This window comes from Octodon degus, unplaced genomic scaffold (genome assembly GCF_000260255.1).
Source record: "Octodon degus isolate 3935 unplaced genomic scaffold, OctDeg1.0 scaffold00377, whole genome shotgun sequence".
NCBI classification, from domain to species: Eukaryota; Metazoa; Chordata; class Mammalia; order Rodentia; family Octodontidae; genus Octodon; species Octodon degus.
This window is the reverse complement of record NW_004524953.1, coordinates 524833-535837: the sequence shown is the minus strand read 5'-3', so window position 1 is coordinate 535837 and position 11005 is coordinate 524833.

Genomic DNA, 11005 nt, shown 5'->3' with positions numbered 1-11005 from the left:
ATTGAACAACTCCTTTGGAAAAAGATTTGAGTGATCGCTAGAGTTGTGACTTTATTATATCACATTCTTTTATTAGCCCCACTATAGAAACCAATTATGTTTTCAATAAGAAGTAAAATATCAGAATTAATTTTCAGACATTTTCTTTTTTTTTTGATGTGTGACTCATTTTCTTTATTTTTTTCTTCCATAATTTTATTGAGAGACAAATAGCAATGAGACAATTCCAAGTCAAATCAGATATTTTCTATTATTTTGTTTCATTTAGTATACCTTCCTTCATGTATTGCATAGAAGTGTCATTTGTTCTTATTTACACAAACAAACCTTAAATTTCCAAGTGCAGTTAAAGGTAAATATTTTCTCTTATTGTAGTTTTCACTGAATGTGAAACCTGGTCTTTTATTCACAAATGTAAGAGTGGTTGATTTTTTGATATCTGTTTTAAACCGTTAAGTAAATCTTCTCCAAATGTGGATACAAAGTTTCCAAGCCACTAACCGCATTGTTCTTTTTATCTCTTCTAGAAACACTGAAGAGATGACCAAACGTGAAGTGAACAAATTTACAAACAAAGGGTAATAAGCTTTGTAGAGTTTTGAAAATAAGATGTTTTTAATATAAGCAATCTCTGGGGCAGCCAAGGTGATTTAACCTCAAAATTATCTGAAAACAACTGAACAGACCAGTGTCTGTAGAAAATATTATATTTGACCTTTGAAGGTGTACTGCCCACACAGATGATTTTTTCCTTATGAAAATGTTGGAAATTATGACAAATAAATAGGCCATTTCATTTGTTAAAAAAGAGGTAACTGGCTGTATGAAAGCCTGCTGACATTATGCAAGTAAGAAATGACAATTTTTCTTTTTCCAAAAGCAACAGGCTTCCTGTAAATTCCTATTGCTCCTTTTTTAACAAAATATTTTTATGTTCATGAATTGTATCAAGAAATATTTATTGGAAATTTCTTAGATCTACAGACTGAAGTAAATAATCCTTGCTGCTTTCATTTATTAATTTATTATCTCAAACACCATTCATCAAAAAATAGGAACAACTTTCATATTAATATAGCTAGTGTATTAACTTTAATCTTTAATAAAAAAGTTATACAGTGGGACATAAAAGTGATAATGTTTGAATTGAATTCTTGTTCCTGTTTTTCCATAGCAGAAAATGTACTTTTATCAGAAGGAGGAGGCCATTTGCTGATATGATATGTGGATTTGTATGTAATTTCAAATATTGTTGAAAAGTGCAAAGTGTAAGGACAAACATCATTCAAGAAAGAATTTAGACTATGTTTTTTATTGAAGTACAAAATCCCAGAATTAAGCAATGGATTGATCCAAGGACAAAACCTAAGTTAAAAATCTATTACTGTGTCAGCTTCTGGGGATGAAAAAAATTTCATCATCTAGATTTTATCATAAATGCTGGTACAAATAAGTTTTCAGTCGAGGTTATGAATTGAATTTAAAGTACCAAAAGTACTTTATTAACAACTTTTAGATATTTTATTACTTTAAGCAGCAATCAGTCTAGACATCACACAAATGAAAAGGAAAGCTGCGGCATTTCTTTGCTGCAGAAGCAACTATTTCACATGATTATTTTTCACCTCTTGACTAATGTACTATCAGGATGCCTCTCCCAATGACTTTTCCATGATTTTAATAGGTTTTGGATGGCTTCTTTTTACATTTGTGATGCAATTTCAAGTATAAGGATATATCACTGCTTCCCAATTATCCTTGGGAATAGTAGGGGCTTATGGTCAATGATAATCAAATAATTCATAGGTTACAATGCATTATATGATATTCTTATATAGAAATGCCTAATCTGGCATCTTATGTTCAGTGAGATCATGAGAGCTATTTGCGTTTTCAGAATGGGCTCTGGAACAGTTGAGGAGTGCATGAAAGATAATGGTAGGGAAGCACAGCAAGCTGATAAGACAAAGATGATTTAGAAAGCTTTAGGGTCTCAGCTAAGTAGATCTCAAGCACTGATTATAGTTTTTAGGATATCAGGTCTCATTTATCCATCTTGCCTGGCAGTTGAGACAGTAGAAATATTTATTATTAACTCTGGGTCACTTTTCCTGGAATCAAGTGCTAATCAGAACTCTCCTCTATTAAGATTAAACTCAGAATTCCTGAGCACCATTCCATATTCACCAGCACAAGGGGGATCCACGACAATTTCTCATGGCTATACATTCTTTTCCACAGTTTTTGTGATGAAGTTTAAGAGAGATAATCTCAGCTTCATGCACAAAGGAGACGGAGCCATCTTCCTGTGGGAGGCAAACCCTCAGGGAACTAAACTGACAGGTCAAGATTTCCCACAAGATTGACTTGTTTTTGAAGTTGGGAGTGAGGAAAGTATCTTGACATTGCACTATACACAATATTGCACTTTGTTTTAATTAGGCTCTCAAAAACAAGTGAGCTGGGACTCACTGTCACCCAGGTCTGAAGGGGATGTATTCAGGGATTTTGTCATGGCCACTTCTCACAATGTTCATGGAAAAGAAAAACACAGAAGTGAAGCACTTATGAAAATGGAGTAGGCTTTAACAGGTCACAGTAAAAACCAGCCATCCTTCTCAACAGCCCCAGAGAGAGTGGAGAGATGGAGCTAGCACTGTTCTTTCGTCAGTGAGCTTTGTTTCTCTGCCCTCTGCCATATCTGAGCAGAATTGTAGAAACAGTTTCTTCACTTCCAGTGGCTGCTGGGGAAATGTTGGTCAGAATAAAACAAAGCAAAATGTGGCAGGGTTTTTTTCCTCCTCAGGGCTCCTCTAGTTGAGCCAGTCTGTAAAGAGTGACTGGTCTTAGTGGTTGTGTGATACATCATTATTCTGGGAATTTCTAGACGCAAACTGGCTGAGATTTTAGACAAAGCAAATACATATGAATCTTTTCTCCCTACAAATTTAAGCCTTATGATACCAAAGACATCAATACTTGTGTTTTGTGAGAACTATTTTGTCTGTAAGACTAATTTATGGCAACGCTATAATCCCACCAAGCCTGACCAACGTTTTCTCTGTTCCTTGGGGAGCTGGGCCCCTAGTGTAGAAGTACAAAGAGCAGGAATTGTGTTAATTTGTTGTATTCTGCCAATGACAAGGCTCCAAGTTATATTTATCCCTAAGATAAGCTGAGATAAAGTGCTTGTACCTCACCAAAGCCTAGTTATGCTGTCAAAGTATAATTTTCAAGAAGCCAAAAGCATGGCTTTTTATATGTGTGTAGAATGAACATGTTAAAGATTTATTGAATTATTAAAGTAACATAGTAAAAACTGGTTGAAAAAGCCTTTGCAGACCTGAATATAGGTATTTAAACAGGACATTAAAATAAATTCCTATTAGATACAAAACTGATTTATATTTTATAAGACAGTATAAAATGCATGACTTTTAGAATTTTCATTTCAAACTGGACGAAAATGAAAAGTATTCTTAGTGAAAAAGAATTTTAAGTTAATAGATTGTTTCATAGACTTTCACCTAGTAATCAACAGTAAACAGCAAAGTCAAACAAATGTACATCCATGTAGATAATGAAACAATCCTTGATAATCTGGTTCCAATATGACATAGAAAGCATTTTCCTTAAAGTATTAGACATTTTTGAGTGTCTTATGTTACATCAATGAGACTAGGTTTTGTTTTCTTCTGCCTTTCTCCCCACTCTTGCTGCAGGTTAAGCTAAGGCCATTCAGTGTCTGCAAGAGTCACTTTTTTCTCTGCCAACAGAAATTTCAAGAAGATACCAAGAGGACAGTAGATCATCATTCCACCTGACTATGGTAGTACTTGACTGGAGGCCTTGGTTCCACTCAGCTCCTCTGGCCATCACAGCATCTATTGTTGCTGTCCAGCTGTTTGTACCACCTGACCAGCTTCTATAGGTCACTACCTCTGGGACACAGAGCCCTTAGCCTTGCTGGGGAATCCATGCCGCTCTTTTTCAGGTGGGTCTTTACTGTGCTGATAAACATCTTAGAATTGGCTCTCAAAAATAAGATGAAACAAAGGTCCTGATTGACTTGGAACATTTGTCAATTTCTATGGTGTAAGTACTTCCACCATTGTCAATTCCAAGCTGTTAACTAGATTCAAGTTGCAAAAGTACTGATAATGTAACAGTCAACTCTGACAAGCCAGTGTTAGCCAGCTTCCGCAGAACACTGGATGAAACACAGTCCGACAATCCCACAGTAGTGTCCCTGATATTGTTTTCAAGGGTTTAGTAAAATGAACCTCAACATCTTTTTCTAATGCTGTTCCTAATCCCTCCCAATAACCTTTTAGGAAAGTTTTAGTCACTCAGTTTGAGAGGGAGTAGAACAGTTTTGTTCGTGGTTTGCACAAACTGGCTACAAATTAATTCATTCCCTAGTCTTAAGAGGAATATGGAAAGCTCTGAGAATATATTGTTTAAAGTAAAACAGCTTTAAAGCAAAACTAAAATACTGGAAACATAGCCTCAGAAGTACTTCTGTGGAATCTTCAAGTAGTGAGAACTTGTTTGAAACTGTTATAAACAACAAGATTTTCAAAGCACGCAGCCCAAATACAAATGTACTCAACTTTCTTTGATCAAGTGAGAAATATATATTTAAAGTTTTGCTCATTTGCCAGAGGGGTGAAAAATTGTCCTGATTTTCATGTCTTACAATTATATCTAACATTCAAACTCTTGCCAATTCTGAATGACGTAATAAGGAGTATGATTTATTTCCATCAACATTCTTCTTTCTTGAGATGTTCCTTATTCAGGATCCTATTTTGTAGCATCATGGCCACATTTTATTTCTTAGGACTTCTTTTTCATAATTTACATACTCCTTATATATGGACACATTACATTTAGTCTATAGATAGGAATGATTTCTTTGTAAAATTATTTTACTTTCTTGCCATATGTTTGCAGAATATGGCATTTGTATTCATCTTAGGGAGTATGGGTATGTACACAAGTTAATTCTTTTTAATGTCTTTCCCCTTCCCATCCACATCCCTCTTTCTTTCTCTAAATATCCTTCCCCCAATTTCATTCCTACTGTTATTATTATTATTAGTTCCTATTTATGGCATATGCTTTCTGCATACATTGTGGGTATTTAGCACATGTAAGTGATGCATCTTTTTTTGTGTGTATTTAGTATCGGGTCTGCAGAGTCTCACTACACAGGTTGGACTTTCAGTGATCCTTCATGTTTTTCAGCCTCCCAAACCCTGGGATTAGAGGTGCACACCACCATGCCCAGTCTCCGTCACCATCTCAGTGCATCCCAGGGGTGGGGCAGCACCCCAGGCTGGAGATCCAGGCCCTGGCCCCTGCGTCTGTCTAAGCAGGTTCTTTTCTTTTTGATTTTCAGAGTGCATTTCTGAAATGAGTACATCACATGAGATGAATAATAGATTGCACATTATAAATAAATGATTTACAAACTTAAATGAATATAACAATAAAAATTGTCCAAAATAAAAATGAACAATTTACAGATCAGTCATATGATAGTTCACTCTGCATCAAATCAAGAAACTTATATTCATATAATTAGAATTCTTAAAGTAGAAAAAGGTAGGCAATACGTATTTCAAGATTTAAAATTTTTGAATTTAGTTGAACTTATAACACCATATTTCCAAGAAAAATGAACTTTTTTCACAAGAAACTTGAATAAAATCATACTCAGATACACAAAAATAAAATTGTCCAAAACTTATTGTAAAGAGAAAAATTATTAAAGCATATACATAAAAAGTTAGCTATGGAAGAACAAAATTAAATAACATCTTATTTCACATTAGAAATTAAAAAAAAAAGAACAAGTGTGTAAGAAACTAGTCTAATTAAAGGATGAAAGAAAGGAAAAATCCAGATCTGTCCTCTTTGACTTTTATACTTAGCAAACATAGCTTTGAAAACTAAAAGTAAAATATTTTCCTGTTATACAAAGTCAAAATATTGTAATACCTCCAGATGTAGCATATAGGAAATAATAAAGAGCATAATTCAGAAGGCAAGAGAAGTTGCTATATGCTCCTAGATGATGAATAAAGAGTTCTCAAAATGATAGTTATGCAGGACTATGTAAAATATATTAGATGAACCCATTTAAAACGTCATTAAAGATTTCTATGAAACAGTATCAATCTTATGTTGGGTTATACACATATTTTTTCATATAGATGTGTGTGTGTATACAAGATAGGGATGAAGTAATATAAAGTCAATGGAAAATGGAAATATACTTTTTAAAGTTTCTAATACTAGGAGAAAATATCATACCATGTCTTTTAAATAGTTTGTAAGTCAAATATACAGTATAAATCTTAAAACAAAAATTAAGATTAAGCAATATTCAGAGAATTATTAATTAATTAAAAATTAAATGTTTCAAAACAATTGAACTAAGAAAATGTTTTCATGATAATAAAGAATTACTAAGAATAAAACATAAGATAAATACTGGAATGACAAATAAATGGTCAACACTTCTAACAGCTTGGGGATAGGATATCCCACAAAGTTCTAGTATGTTGTGGACATGGATAATGTCCAAAACACTGACTGGTGGCCAGGTGTCACTTGTGGGACTGAGCTACTGCTATTCCCTTGTTATCCACTCTGTAGACCCAGGTTCTTCAATTGGCTGAGCTATCTGGGCGACCCTAGTGACACATCTTAAATTTTCTTTTATAGATCTCTTCAGAGGCACTTGCGTATTTGTTAGCTTCTTCTGTCTGCAGAAGCATGCCTAATCAGTGTTTGCTGACTGCAAATTCCAGTTTAGGAATTTGCTGTTTGTCATACTCCTTACATGAACAGGGACCTCACCCTGCCCCTGCTAGCCCTTTGGAGGCCTTTGCCCAAAACAGATAAATGCTCTTTCTTCTAAGCAGAAGTAGCCACCCAACAAGGCACCAGATTTGTTAAACAGAACATGAGCATTACTTCCCACTGCTATGACAGCACTTGACTTCATGCCCAGAGCAACGATCATCATCTATCCTTGTGCCTTCTCTATTCACTCGAAACCAGATGTTCTAGGCTTTGCAGTCCTTTAAGACAATATTTTTTAGATTCTTTTCTCAGGGAGTGATTCTCAAACACTGTCCGTATTTTAGCACTTAGGAAATGAATAAACAGGACCTCAGGCCCCCAAGGCTGTGGTGCCCACTCCCTTCTCCCAACACAGACTGCTAAAATAATTTCAATAAAATTTACATAAGCCCTAGGACGTTTTTTAAATTGCTATGTAAAATTTTTCATTTTGAACACAAGTATTTGCAAAGGATGTAATGTGTGGCACATTATAAATATTGACATAAAAAATAAAAATCTTACATCATCCTTTTGAACAAATCCAAATGAATCTGAATATCAGAGTGATTTGGTACCAGTCATCATACATTAACACAATGCATGAACAAGCTTGTCTTTAACTGGCAGAAATTTTACATCCTTATCTCATTCTAGGCCTTGTTGTAGTCTGCTTTCTTCATGAGATTTTATTGTGATGTAATATGTTTCTATGTTTGAATAATTTATTCATCACTGTATTATATTTTGGGTTAACAAAAATATACAAATTGACATTGCTATTATCTTTATTTTCTGTGACTGCAAGTCTCAAAGTACTTAAAATATCTTTGAGTTTGGATCATTACTACAAAAATTAGTCATTTTTAAACATTTAATATAATAAAAATGCATTACAAATTTGATAATAATTAAGGCTAAAAAGCAAAATTTCAGTGTATGTTTCCTAATAGAGCAAATGGAGATCTTTTAAAATTAATGGATCTGTGGATGAGCATTTTTATTGCTGGAATTAAACAGAGATTAGCATGATTTTGTTCTAATTTTTCAAGATATGTGAGTCTTAAATAAGAAGATGAAGATGTTTGTTATATTAGTTTTACTCAGTTGTTTGAACTACTTCCAATTCATATACCCAAAATCATATATTAATCTATCTTCCCAAATCATCAGCTGACAACTCAATAATTTGAATTAAAAATAGGATGGAACACCTAACTTGCAAAAATTTAGTGACACAGTCTTGAGAGTCCTTCACTTTCTCAATACCCATCCTGCTTATTCTGAATTGTATCTTTTGTTGTCATTTTGGAGATTTTTCAGATCCCCAGAGCAAGGTGGTCATGTAAGATTGGAAAAGGAAAAGAGACAGTTCTTCCTTGTGTTAAGCAGGGAGAGGGGCCAGGGAGATGGCTCAGTGGAATAGGCGCTTCCCTGGCAAGCACAAGAGCCTGAGTTCAATCCCCGGTTCCACCAAAAAAAAAAAAAATGCAGGGAGAAGTCTCTGTAGAAAGAGAGATAAAACAGGAAGATAATTTCCATCACGGGTTTGATCCCCAGCTGATTACATTTGGAAGAATGGATGATCTAGATATGTTCCCCTTAAAATCCAATTATGCTTTCCTGCTTCATGGAATGCTTTCATATGCACCCAATATTAGTAGCAGTTTTAAGACCAATATACCTGGTACCTACAGTTGTCACATTTAGCAAATGAAAGTGCAGAGCACCCAGTTAAATCTGACTTCATGTAGGTATATCTTATTGACTGACATGTTTTGGACACATACAAATACATAAAAATTTGTTTATCTAAAATTTAAAATTAACTGGGTATTCTGTATTTCCCTTAGCCAGCCTATCTTCCCTTCTAGTGCATTTTATTGTTATAGCTCTTGAGATATGGCCTTTTGTCTGCAGATGACAAAACTCCTCAAAGGAAAATTCTCATCTAACTTACCTTTGTAGTTTTTGTTTCTTCAGCACCAAAGAACTGGCAAACATCAAGGAACACTCATTACATATATGAATGAATAAATAGTTGGCATACAATAGGTACTCCATATTTATTGAATGCAAACTAATGAACCTGGCCTTGATTTCTGGAAAATGGATTTTCTAATTGCTCTTTTCACTAACATTTGGTGACTTCTGTGTAAATAGCTAACTATTCCTCATCCTGCCAATCACCTAGCCTTTTGATTCTATATTGTTGATTGCATAAATTTTCATCCACAGATACTGGTATTTAGGTCTATATGCATAGTCATAGCAGTCACTTCACCTGGTTTCACTGCCTGTATGTGGAACAATATTCCAGTGCTTTCCAAACCACTCTGAATAAAAATCCAAATGTTTTATAACACTATACAAGGTTTTAATGACTTGGTTTTATTTAATCTCTGTGATCAGATTTCCCTATCCTTCCTTGTGCTCTAGCCTGTGCTGTTTCTTCTGCCTAAAATATCTCCACAAGGCCTGTATACTTTATTCACATTGCTGCTAAAAGGTTACTTCCTAAGTGAGACGTTTTGACTGTGCTGATAAGAATAGCTCATCTCAAGGCTTTTCAGGCTTTCTAATTGTAACCAGATACTGGGATTTATGCTTAAACCTGATGGAGAGAAAACCACAATGATCTATGCCTGGCTGTGTCAACTCAAACAGTAAGGGGCTCAGAGGCAGAGATTTACACTCACTGCTACCGGTCAGATCTTGTGCAAGTGTATCTGATTAGTGGACACTTAATCATACCTAAAATCCTAGCTGAAAGGAAATCTGAGAAATATACTTTTTAGCTCTTGTTCATGTTCTCTGATATAGAAGAACAAAATGAATGTCACATCTAATGTATCCACACAACTGCATGGCAATTATATATAATGTTGTTCTGTTTTTTTCTTTTTTTTGTATCAGGAATCAAACTCAGTGCCCTGTGATTGCCAAACAGGCACTGTACCACTATATCTCTTGTATATATTTTTCTAAAAAAATTATTATGTTCAAATGAAACAAAAAAATTTCAAATAATCAAGGTAGTTCCTGAAATAGACAAAAAATTGAAAGCATTGTTCTTCCTGATTTAAAATTATACTATAAAGCTATACTAATAAAAGCCACACGATACAGGCATAAAAACAAACATGTAAGGGCCAGCCAAATACCTCAGCAGATTAAAGCCCCTGCAAGCAGGTTCAGGGGCTGGGTTTTCAATCCCCAGGTCTGTTGTGCAGGCCCTGCCCCTGGGGCAAGCTGAGATGGCAATTGAGACTGGGTGTGGGGTCTCAGTTCTTTGGGAGGCTGTAAACAGGCAGACCACTACAAGTCCCATCTAGTAATGAGACCCTACACACCCTGTAGAACATTCCTTAAAGATACAAAAAAAAAAAAAAAAAAAAACAAACACACATGCAGATCAGTGGAACAGAAGAGAGAGCCCAGAAGAAAATTAAAAAATAGATGGTTAATTTTCAACATGATCATCAAAAAGACGCAATGCAGAAAGGATAGTTTCTTCAATAAATGGTACTAAGAAAACTGAATATCTACATGCAAAACAATGACATTGGACTCTTATCTTACACCATACACACAAATCAACTCAAAATATATGAAAGACCTAAGTGTAAGGCCCAAAATTATAGAAATCCTGGAAAAAACACGGAAGAAAAACTCTTTATAATTGGCCTTGGCAATACTTTCTTGTATATCACACGGAAAGCTCAGGCTAGAAAAGCAAAAAATATGTAAAAGTGAGTAAAATAAAGTAAAATGCTTCTATACAGTAAAGAGAAAAAAGAACAAAAGTAAAAGAAAACTTATGGACAGGGAAATTTTATTTGTAAGCAACATAGCAGATAGTTGTTTAATGTCTAAGATTTTTATAAAAATCATATAACTGAATAAAAAATATATAACCCAAATATAAAATGTGAAGACTACTTATTTCTCTGATAGAAAAAAAATTGCAACAGGCACAAAGAAGTTGCTCAATATCACTAATCATCATGGAATGCAAATTAAATCAAACATGAGCTAACACCTCACATATTTTATTTTATTTTTTTCAAAATTTTATTGATAAACAGATAGCAATGAGACAGTTTCAAATCAAATCGGAAGTACAGTTTCAACAAATAATACACTGCAT